This window comes from Solea senegalensis, linkage group LG1 (assembly GCF_019176455.1).
Source record: "Solea senegalensis isolate Sse05_10M linkage group LG1, IFAPA_SoseM_1, whole genome shotgun sequence".
Lineage (NCBI taxonomy): Eukaryota > Metazoa > Chordata > Actinopteri > Pleuronectiformes > Soleidae > Solea > Solea senegalensis.
Window position 1 is genome coordinate 15,754,167 of NC_058021.1, and position 12,354 is coordinate 15,766,520.

At 42.0% G+C, this 12,354-nt stretch overlaps 1 protein-coding gene across 5 annotated transcripts in view; it reads left to right on the plus strand.

Annotated features, from left to right (window-relative positions):
- The window catches only part of greb1l (GREB1 like retinoic acid receptor coactivator), a 73,231-nt gene that overhangs the window by 36,128 nt on the left and 24,749 nt on the right, over nt 1-12,354 (plus strand). For 4 of the 5 annotated variants that reach the window (XM_044023390.1, XM_044023381.1, XM_044023398.1 and 1 more), the window contains exon 2: nt 10,513-10,625. The gene's annotated coding sequence lies outside the window, so the exon portion shown is untranslated. Of the gene's footprint in view, nt 1-7,821; nt 8,066-10,512; nt 10,626-12,354 lie in introns of those variants that run through there. The other variant, XM_044023373.1, reaches the window with a different exon arrangement.

Here is a 12,354-nt window from a genome sequence, read left to right on the forward strand (position 1 = left end):
AGAACGCAGATTAGCATCAAAGTAATTCATTGAAACCGTTCCCACCTGTGGTGCGGATGAACATGTTTTGCATCAATTTAGGCTTCACTGCGTGTGTGTGTGTGTGTGTGTGTGTGTGTGTGAGAGAGAGAGAGAGAGAGAAAGAGAGAGAAAGAGAGAGAAAGAGAGAGAGAAAGCTTCGTGAGGAGTTTTGCCAAAATGCTACACTGAGTTTTTTTGTATCCTGTCATTTCTTAGCAAGATAAATTGTAATTAATACAGTATGGAAGTACTGATACAGTGTTGATGGACAGTATGAATGTGCCTGTGCATTGCCTCAGGACAAACACGTGAAGCTAAATCTGGAGTCTGATGCAAACTCCAATAGAGTAAATTTCAGAAAGAAACAATAATCCCCCAGTTGATCTCAAGTGGCCAACCAAGTTAGAATGGGAATAGCGATTGGCATGAACAGCAAACAATATTCTTTTGAACGACAATAGGTTATATTTATCACATTATTAAATCTATTACAATCAGCAATAAATTACACATTTAAGATCGTTTTTCTACATGTTTATTATTGATTATTATTGAGATATTTTGTTTTGTGTTAATACCTACTTACAGAATAAGAAAGTATTGTGTTCTCCCATTAAACTTGAAGCTTTGAGTCTGTATTAAGATTTTACTTTATATTTACCTGATTTATTTACTTTATTTACAGTTATTATGGTTGTCAATCGATCCATAAAATAAGGATTTTTTTGCAAAACCGTAAATTACAGATTACTCGACTAATGAAGATGAAGGAAATGAAAATCCTCCTCCTGGTGTAAGACCCTCTCCATCTGTCTGTCATTCATTACTCTCCAACAGAAAATGGGCGCTCATAATTGGTCACCTGATTCACTGAGTCCTGTGTATCGTAGCAATGGAGATGCAAAGGTAAATGACGACAGGAGGATACTGCTCAGGCAAAAAAAAAGAAAGTATAATGAAATTATGTGGATTGCAACCCGAGCCTACAACTTTAAAATTGTTAAAGTGATATAATACAGAGCAAATGAAATAAAATTGGTCTCCCAGTCTGTCCAAAAAAACGTATTGTCCTTGTCGTACTGGCTTCTATGGTTAAAATAAGCAAAAAATCCTTTATTAACTCCAACTCTAAGGCTACAATGACACATTTTAAATTTGTGCCCTCTTCACCACCCTTTTTCCCTGTTCCCTGTCACATCTGCCAGTCGGTAATGTATCCGTCTCTCAGAGGGATCAGCGCAGGATGAAGTGGCACTGTCGCAGAATAGGTTTACTGTCACTTTTTCTCATCAGCAAGGCTTGTGTGTGGGGGTCAAATCCACGACAAAGGATTGCCTCGATTCTATTGTCCCATTAAGACAAAAAAGAGTCCTGCTGATGCCGTGGCTCTTGCAGTAGCATGGAGGACTGATGGGATTTGAGTGTGGGTCCTGTCACCGAGGGCAACCTGGTCCTTAATTAATCAGAAGGGTGGGGCGACAGAGGAGATGTGGCAGGCGTGTGAGAGGGGAAGACGGGGGTAGGGAGCTGTGGAGGCAGCATTGCCGCCTGGGGTCGGGAAGAGAGGCATGATGGATACAGCTGATCGCCCGGTAAGGAAGTTTAGAGAGAAAGGGGAGGAGGTGCCTTCGTCAGGACATTGAGAAGCCTCTTTGTCACGGTGTCACTCAAATGAATTCAAGGTGGCCGAGACTTTTTTTCAGGGAGGAAAAGAAAGGAGAGGTCCTATTGTGAAAAGTGGGTCTCTCTCTCTGGATGCCTGATAAACACAACAGACCTCTTTCTTATGTCCTCTCCATGAGCACTCAGTACTTCGGGAACGGCTAAATTAAGTTAGTGTGTCAGTGATCCAAACGTTCAAGGAAAGAAGGGTGAGCAGGTCACCCGTCCATTGTGTCAACACCTTTAATCTATTTCCCCTTTCTCTCTTTTGTTTTTTTTATGTTGTCTTAAATTGTCGAAAACATTCAGTCGATGTCTTAATTTTTAACTTAGCTCCGACACGAACAATGGGTCGAGAGGTTTGGGCATTATTGTGCAAATTATTTTCTCAATGAACTAAAATGTGAGAAAATGAGTGAAAAATTAACCAGTGTGGAGATTTTCAAATATCCTGTTTTGTCCACCAACGCAGTTACAATTCTTACTCATGTAAGACAATCTTATATAATATGGGGCAAGATGATAAAACAATAAAGGTAATTATCACTACTTAATTATCCAAATGTGCACATGATTAATCGCTTGGTCATTAAAATATCAGAAAACCTTAAAAAAATGTTGATCGTTTTTTGTCAAACCTGGAAATGATGATGTTCTCAAATGTCTCGTCTTGTCCACAAACCAAAATGATTCACTTTTAATGATAAAAATATTCACATTTAAGAAGCTGAAACAATCAGAAATCTTGTTTTAATCAAGAAAACCGATTATCGATTATCAAAGCAGTTGTCGATTAATTTAGTGATCTATTAATAATCGATTAATTGTTTCAGCTCTAATATTTAGTGACACATTTTTAAATCTGGCACACCCATGACAGTGACGAAGCTTGAACCTCGTTTTACATTTATTCTTTGGAAAATGCTTTCCTGTCTGTCTCACGATGCCACGATTGACTATTCTTTACAGCGGATTATTGTGCAGATTATTGTGTATAGTGTAGTATTAAAAACCTACCAGAATCTGACCTTAAATTTGAAGACGTTCTCTTTTGGTTCTTTTCTGCATATGTAGTAAAGTGTAGTAAACATTTTCAGTGTAATGTACAATTCCTAATCCAGATGGAACGGTTTGCCCAGCACTGAAAAAATGTCAAACATTACCAAGTGTCAGTTGCTGATCATCTCATTATCACATGCCACTTATGTTCGACTGACATACGATGTGTTGGCATGCTGGAGTTCATCTCCTAGTTGTTATCTGATAAGAGCCAATGTTGTGATAGTGCTGGCCTTCTCACCGTGATCCATGGAGCTCCTTTTACACCCCATAACAAATAGGGCTGTCTAAACAAGTGTTTATGACCAGGACAAGACCTGGTCAACCATCATCAAAGATCTACTCTGGGATGAGACATTATTTGTGGACCAGATGTAAGAAGTTGCAGTGATGATTTGTATACAAGGTGCTTTAATGTGTGTGTATTGTGCATTTAAAATGTCCTGTATAAGGTCAAGCATGATTTTTGCATTTTTTTAAATAAATCCTTCAATCTAAACCTTTAGAGGACCCCGTGTCTTAACCTCACCTTACCTTCTCTTGCCCTTTACCATTGACCAGTATGTGACCACTGCCAGTGACAGCTTTACAGCATGAAATAGAACTCATTGTTGTCTTATTCAATATTGCCTCGCTGAATAAGTTCATAAATGCATTAGGGTCCTGTGTCTCTCCCTGTTGTTTGGACTCAGGTGAACTGGTGTTCAACCCGGCAGCGTTGTAAAATGCAGATTGGGTTGACTGGCGGGCCTTCCATTTTTATTACACAGTCATGAACAGCATTGTAAACTGTGGCTCGTCCTTCACTTTCATTCCCTTTTTCTATCAGGGAAAACAGCCATGGGAGCAGATCTCTCTGAATGACTGTCAAACAGTCAAAGACCTGGCCTTTTTTTCTGGCAAGCGGGGATGCTGTTTGTGCTTTTTAAAGGCGGTGAGTTGAAAATATAGGTCTTGTGATTTATGGCAGAGACACTGAAAGTAAAAAAAAAAGAAAAATCTAATAAAAGGCAACTTGGTTGTATTTGGAATTGAGAAGATGCAGTTAAAGCCTGGGAAACACTGTCATAAGAATTAATTAACACTGTCTTGTTGTGGACACGGAACTTTTTGTAACTCCTAACCTCCATTTTCCCGTGGCATTTGTTTTTCACAAACGTGAAAACGTTGGAACCAGTAAGAGTAAAATAATAGCAAATAACCGGTTTTGGTTGAGCAGCTAATTCATTACTAACTGAATGTTAAATCAATGGCCGATTGTTATTTTAATTTTATATTAAAGCACTGAGTCACAATTGACTCTGCAAAGTCATTCGGAACGACTTTGAAGCAACGTTTAACAAGGTTTGATTTTCTTTTGTGCTTCATCGGTTCAAATGACGCCAGCCCTTTGTCTGTGGCTGAGATCCAGTTTAAGGTTAAATGCCTTGCCCTTAAACTCATCCGCTGGGCCAAAGTGTGTGGCAAGGTCACTGTTCCAATCAAGCTGGAGTTAACACAAAGGCCGCTTGTCTCCTAATGGATTAGGTTCAGGGTTCCTCAATGAGCCGCTGCACCACCCTCAAGCCTCTCGCAGACCTTCCCAGTGCTGCTTTCCTTTCACACGCACCACCTAGCCCTTAATTTTGAAATGAGTTTTATAACTGGACAGTAAACTTCCAGTGGGTTAATGATGATGGCTTCTTCATCTGCCCAAATGCTCCTTTTGTCCGCCCCTCCTTAGGCCCTGGACCCTGCCCCCGATCCCTCTGGTCACGTCAGGCCTTAAACCCTGGTTCACCCCACTTTATGGTTCCACAGATAATCCCTCAGAACACACACACGCACACACACATGCACGTACATGCGCGCACACTCCCTCGCCCCGAGGCTATTATCTTCGCTGAGCCCTGCTCTTGTCTCCTTCTCCCTCTCTTTCTCACCAACTTCAGCAATGGCATTCAACTGGAATGTTTGCCTTTGTTTGTGTGGCCTACTGGAAAGCCATGAATGACCTCAGCTCATCTGCTATCCTCACTAGCTCCGATTTGCACTTCAGGGCCCAGCAGGTAGCCCCGAGGAGAGGGAGGACGGGGGTGGGGGGGGGGTGTTTGAAAGAAGGCTGTGGGGCTTTTATAAGGAAATTAGAGCTGTGGACTGCCACCCGGACAGTAAACAACAGTGCAAGTCCTCACACCCTTGGTGTCAGTTAGCCCATATGAATTGAGCAGAAAAGGGAATTCTGTTGCGGGAATTTTCACAAGGTCCCTGTTTTGTTTTCTTTCTTTTTTTTCCCTCCTTTTATTTTTTGACAGTTAAGCTGTAGTTTTGGTATAAGAGCCAGGCCTGCTAATTAGCACCTGGGTCATTGTACTCCCTGCCAAGTACACCAAAATTAAAAGACACTGCATTTAATTTGATACAGATAACGTGTGTGACAAAAGAAAATGAAATTCTGCAGTGCTGCCAAAAATCTTGCTCTTCAAATGACAAGAAATTATTTTCCTGACGCCAAACAACAGATTTGCAAAAAATAATCCTGCAAGATTTACTCTCCCCACTTAACACTCATCTCCTGGTTTGTCCGTTGAACGCCATCTGCAGATCACTTATAATTTGTCCGTCAATGTCAAACGTCTTGCATTCTTAACGCTACTCAACGTGACCACCAAGCTTTTAATTCACCGCTGCAGCAGAGAGCAATTTTTGGTGTAAACTAGCCTCGCCTGACTCAGTCTTAAGGTCTTGTCTCTTATTCCCACGTCTGGTTTTATGTATCTAGTTCTTATTTAATTTGAAACATGTACTGTATTTACATCTCCTTTTAAGATATCAGGTTTTTATGCTTGTGAGCTGAAGGCAAATCCACGTCTGTCGCTACATGAAAAGATGGGATCAATCAGGTTTGTTTATCAATGTTCCATTTGAAAATGATTCTCCTGTTGTTCTGTCCCGGCTGCCTCTAGCAACCTCCATGTGTTTGGCAGCTGCTGAGTCAGCACTCATCTGGGAAATCGGGGTAGATCCCCACTCCACACAAGATCTGCTCCATCACCCCCATCTATCACATCTGGTCCTGTTACTGGTCACGTGACTCGATCTTTCCTCGGGTGGCAGTGGCAGAGTTACTTCCCCTTTGTCAGGGATTTTAGCAGGAGCTCAATGCAGAGGTGAAGGATGGGCTCGGGGGGCGGGCCAGCATTCAATCCACAATCTTTTGTTTTGTTTTTTGAACACTATCTTTTTAGGCCAAACAAAAAAAAATGCAGGGTTTGCTCATTATCTCTGTTTTGAATGGGCTATTTAAGACAGGCCGTGTCAAAGTCAGGGGGTGAGGCATAAATCACACTGACAGCTCTTTTCCCCCTGTTGAACTTGTGGCTGCACTGGCATCTGATGCATGTGTGTGTCGAGATTTCACTTTTGTCACACCTGATGCATTTTGAGTGAACAGAATCACTTTGTGTCCAGTGGCGTCCGTGTAAATGTGTGCGTGTGTGTGTGTGTGTCGTGTGTGTGGTCTGAATCAGCGATTGCTGGACAAATTTCACAGTCAAACTCAAGCCCAATGTTTAGACAAATGTGGCTGATGGGGAGAAATGAGTGCATTAAAGCACCGTCAGGACTAATGAGGGCTGCGATTGGCTGGCACGTTGGTTTACAGCCACCCTCACACTGACGGTGCCCTAATATAACCATTGGAGAGGAGGTGAGAAAAGCTGCACACAACTTGATTAAAACAACTGTTGACTGTGTCTGTGGTAATGAACTGGAACAGTTCAGTCGTGTGGCTCAGTGAAGCAAAAACGCCCGGGCCGGTAAACAAGATGTTGATAATGAGAGATTTTCAGTTAAAACACACCCAAAATGTATAGCGTGTGCTTGTATTTCTCTCATCTAATCAACTAATTAGGGAGGAAATTAAGACAATAAGAATATACTTGTGGGATTGGTGAATATAACTTAATAGCACGTCACTGTGAGTTTACTCAGACCTAATATTTGCCAACCAAATTGACTCACTGCACAGTAATTAGGTGGCAGGAAATAGACACAGCCGCCATAGGTATAGCGTAAAATTCACATTTTAGCATTTTTTTTTCGAGTGTGTTTACGGCATTTCTGCAAACTTTGGCAGGGAAAATTAGAAAAAAAAAAAGTTCTGTGAAAGTGTAAACATTGGTATTGAAATGTAACTTGAGTGAAAGAATTTAGAATTTCTTACGGTGAAATCTGGCTAAAGTTGAGGAAACAATGGTATCTTGCATTTTAGTATAAACAGTACAAAAAAAATTGACATCTGATGATAATGTTGTAGCATTGCTGTGACACTTCTACTTAGCCTTAGTCGTCAGTCATTTGCTCCCCAGTTATTTCCTCAAAAATGAGTTCCCTCTCCTGTTGTTATCATCATGATAAGGTGCTTAAAGTGACCATTGAGCTATAATGACAAATAATCCCCAACATCTGCCAGTTCCTGTTGATTTGCGGTACATTTCTGTTTATTTATTTTGACCAGATGAGCCTCTGGTATTTATAGCAGGAGTAAAACCCCAGTGTGGGGTCAATCCCGGGCACGGCTATGAAGACAAAATGCTCAAGCTGACCTGAGACGAATTCTCCCGTCTCTGAATTGGCCCCCAATAAAAAAGTTGGTTGTGGCATGCAGTGAGAGAGAGAGAGAGAGAGAGAGAGAGAGAGACTGAACTGTGTGAGAGTGAAAGTTACATTTATAGATGTGCCTCCTTTTTTCCTTTTTGAAATTCCTCCACATTATGACACGCGGCGCCCACGGCAGATGTGGCGGCTTGCTGGGGGTCACGCGTGGCAGGACGCTGTGGCTGTGTGGCAGCGGTGAGATGCAGGTCCCCTTCCTTTGTTAGCCCCTTAACTCTGCAGGCTTCCAAGAGCATCTGTCACCACAGGGGGTCAGCAGGGCCAAGATGAATGAGCCCCCGGTGGATTCCCTCCCTCCTTGGCAAATGGCACAGGACAGAGGAGGGCATAGGGGACTTGGGGGAGGGGTCTGTGTGTGTGTGTGTGTGTTTGTTTGCATGTGAGTGAGAGAGAGAGAGAGAGAGAGAGAGAGAGGGTCTCTGCTGTACTGAGGGAAAGAGTGGAATTCCCTTTTTCTTTCTATAGAGGATCATGACAAAGGTGTCTTGAGAAGAGTGAATCTCCATATGCTGCAGGGAAATCCACAAATTCCTCCGTAAAGGATTTATTACCTAACATGGACTCTATGTGAAAAAACAACAACAACAACAACCCTTCACATTTGGGATTTACCACTTTCGATTTGGATTGTAACACTTTTCCTAGACTGGTTGTGGAGTCATGGAAGGTACAGTAGAGGCAAGTTGGGTTTTTTTTTCTTTCTTTTTAAGCCACTTGTGTGTCACATGCAGCTCTGGTGTAGCATTAATGAGATGGGCTTTTAGCACCTAATTTAGAGAACATGGAAGATGTTTGTCTTTCTTTTTTTTTTTGCTCCCTCTTATTATTTCTTACACCCCCACCGCTCTCATGTCTGATGGGCAGTGTCTTCTTTTCACCTCAGCTTTGTTAAGTATTTGCTGAGCCCTTTCCCGCATTTCAACTGCTACTGTGGACTTTTAAATGTTGACGCATGACAATGAGGTGAAAATGAGTGAGAGGTATTGAGCAGATTTCCATTAACATCTTACCTGCTTTTCCACCAAAGACCGAAAATAACAAATACAGTCAATGGCGAGGTTAAGTATTGTGAGTTAATCAAATGTCAAGTTTATGTCTGTGGACTGTATCAACTGCAAAATGATTTATTCTCGTTTCTCCTGGATGAAATATCTGCCAATTCAGACTATTCAGACTTAAATTTAAGCCTCATCGTCCTCTATCTGTGCTGTTAACACTGCAGTGTTATTATGCAGTTTAGGGCAAAACAAAAGGCCGAGAGAGAATAAAAGGCAGTGGTTAAAGTAAAGACAGGCTTGAATTACCTAAGGTTGAGGGTAAATGCATTGAATTTGTAGTGGCTGAAAGAAATATGTAATTGTGACGTTAACTACACAAATCAATTCCAAACACTTTTGGGAATATGAACATTCTCCATTGGATTGAAGTATTAAGTATTAATGTGCCACTACAGCTTTAGATGAGGAAAACTCTCGTAAATGTAGACCTCATTTATTACAGACTTCAGTATTGAATCTATAGATGTTAATAATGCAAGTGGACTGGAGGGAAAAGAGTTATTAACATTTAATGTACATTCTGTTCCACTGTATTTAACGTTAGCGGCCGTAGCTGCATTTGCACTAACTTAGACTAAGTAAATGTATAAGAAGTGTGTTGGCGTTTTACTACTACTACTAATGCTTTCTGAAACATGTTGAAGCCAAAGCGGCACATCAGCCCCTTAACATTCCCTCAACAAAATGTCCTTAATGGAAAGACAGAACCTTGTCAGAAGTGCCTCGGGGCTGAGTGGCGTGTACATTTACGGCACCTCCGTCCTCAATCTCCGTCTCGCTCGGTGTCGTCTACTCCTTCGGGACAAGATAAGCATCAAAATATTCCAAGGATCTGCTCCCCGGCTAATTAGCAGAACATGAAGCCCTCAGTGGAGATTTATCTCCTCTGTGAACTTGTGCCGTGCAAAAACACAAACGCCGGAACAGTACATTTTACATTTGATGACACGTTTGCATTATGTCTCAGCTGCTCCAGAGGTAAAGCAGCACATGTTTGACATATTGACGTTTTAGACTCTTGGGTTTGATCAGTTCTATCACGCTGGCTAATCATTCACGCGATGAGCTGCAGTCGGTGAATGCAAGTTGAAAGCAGCTTGTGTACACTTGCTGTTTGAAGGACTTGGACCCCAGACCTGCCTCGCTCTTGCTGAATAAGTGATGACTGTGTAAATGTGCTGGCGGAACAGTCACTGCTGTACAGGGAACTTTGCTTCTGTTATATCAGAGGCTGAGTGGCTAAACAATACTTTGTCAAAGGGTCAAAGTAGCTGGCAAATCCATTCAGGTGGCGGCGGTGTGTGTAGTGACCGAGTGCAGCTACAAACTGAATCCACCCAATTGTGTTTTGTGAAAATAGCTCCAGGGTCATGGTATCACATAACGGATGTTTAGCCTTGTAATGTTTAGTTACAAAGTCTAAATGGTTCTTTGTGATTGCTGTGACCTCTTGTGCATTGTCAGCACGTCACAAATAATGTAAACTATACAGCATTATGCCACTCTCTTTGCTTAAAGTGTGTACACACTTTGACTACTATGAGCACTCACACCATTCTGCAGGCTAAATCATAAATTATCTATTCGTCTAATAGAGCTGAACAAAAAGGCTGCAGTTAAATGTTCTTTTTTTAAATTTTTTTTATTGATTTATGTTCAACGAAAGCGTCCATACCTTTGAGTTCTGGTGCTTGCATTTCAGTATCAGTCGTTCATGTTTTAATGCTATTCTTCCCCTTGTTTTAAATCGATAACACAGTAAATGTTGAGATGAAACTTTAAAAAGAGAAAAATCACAGTAAGACATTTTACCCAAATCCTCCAGCCCAATAATCTACTTCTTACTCGTAAAAGAGATTTAATGTGACCTCTTAGTATAATGAAGTGTACGTTAGATTGAGAGTTGACGTGGTCAAAAACATTGGATTTTAATAGCAGTTTTTAGTTGTATCTAATTCACATGAGGGGCCTAGACATGCATTGGTGTGTCATTGTGTCACATGGAGTGATGAACTGTGTGAGCTAATCAGAAATCTCCCTGCTCTCTCCCCTCCAGGTCTCGAAGCACTGAGTGAAATTTCTTTGCTGACCGTTTCCACCGAGTGGTAGTGACCCCAGCATGTAGCAGAGGTGAACAAGTCCCTTCACGCTTGGGAACAATCTGACAACGTAAGCCACCTTGTTTTTTTTTTTGTTTCCACAGAGCGTCTATGCTCTCATATTCTCTCTGTCGTGGTCGTCTCAAATCCACTGTGTGGAGATTAGTGTAGCTTATTCTGACCTGGGGTCGCATTCATGCAATCTGTTGATGCCACCCAGAAGGAGAGGAATGGCCTTGACTGACCATCTGACATTACACACACACACACACACACGGATAACCCCCTCCTTCCTTTAAGCCATTAGTCTTTGAACATTCAACTGCTTCTCTCCTGGGTGGAGCCCACTCATGTTTGACCATCTATCACGCAAACAACTGCTGCTGACTCACCTGAAATGCCCTGCCTGCCACTACAACTGACCCTAGCAACACCTGAGTCACACCTCAGGAACATCCGTTAGGCGACCTCTGTCACGGTCGCGCTTTGTTTTCAACCGCGCAGGTGATAAAAGGTCAAATCCCTGCGTTCACCTCCGGTCCGTGCGAGGTTAATGACAAACCTGTCCTCTGAGGCTTGAGGGTCAACCAGCCAAAGAGGCCTCCGGAGCCTACTTTGACTTCACAATCGAACAGGCATCGGCGGCTGCTGTAAAACGTCCTCAGGCACTCATTTGCCCCCCCCGCCCGTCTGTCATTGTTCCTCAATGTAGCCCGGCCAGCTTCCTCCATCAGTTAAGCAAGAAATACTGTAGCTTGATTCTGTTAAGCTGCTTATCTCCTCAACAGCACAGTCAGACACTGTTAATCTTGTCTTTTGTCTGGGCTGGTCAGATTCCTCCCCAGGATGGTTGTTAGGGAAACGCGGAGTGTGGAACCTGACTAGGCGTGGACACAGTGGCACCTGGGACAAGAAAAGCTACTCCACCTTGTTTCCCCCCCTGTGCTCATTTAAAAAATAAAATTAAAAAAAAGGCTCAGAAGGGAAAACACGTGTTGATGTTAATGAACTGATCGTTGCTGCTAAATGATTTCATTTTACGATGAAGAAGTTCTTTTGTTTATGTGTTTATTTTTCACTCCTGCGTCACCTGTGTTTTAAATGCGTCAGAGGAAGGAAAAATAAACACCCTCCAGTGTAGCACTAAGTGATAATGTCACAGTGGTTACTGTTGTGTATCTTATACTTTGGCTTGTCTTTGAGTGATCAAAAATAAATGATTTTGAGTGCTTTCCCACTGGACGTTAGCTAATGGTGTTGTCAACATCCAACGGCGCCTCGCTGGCAAATATAGAGCAAGACCAAGCGGAAATGAGTGTGTTTCACTCGGGGTCTTACGTTCCCAGTGATTCTGATCAGAGCCAAGGCCGAGAACAACCTCCGTGCAGCGAGGAGTCATTTGACCTGAGGGTGAACGCCAATTTCCACTTGTGAAAATCCCATTTTAACCCAAATGGGGTACGACTTTACGTGCGTTTTATGTAATTGTATGATATTGTGTTTTATAGTACTGTGTGTGCAGATTTCCTTATTTATTCTGTCTCTTCGACTCGAGGAGCCTGCACCAAAATTTACCAGTGTTGTAATTGTGCTTGTAAAAATGGCAAATTAAAACATTAATCTCCAAAAGACTTTCAGACATATTATAAGACATCCTGATGTCACAATGTGTCAAAATTCTCATCACAACTACAAAGATGGTTTAATCAATTGATTAAATACATTTTAAAGCAGAAATATAAGCTGGTTCTTAACCTTTTAAGGGAGTTATAATCTGTAATCTTGGGTGGACACGATAT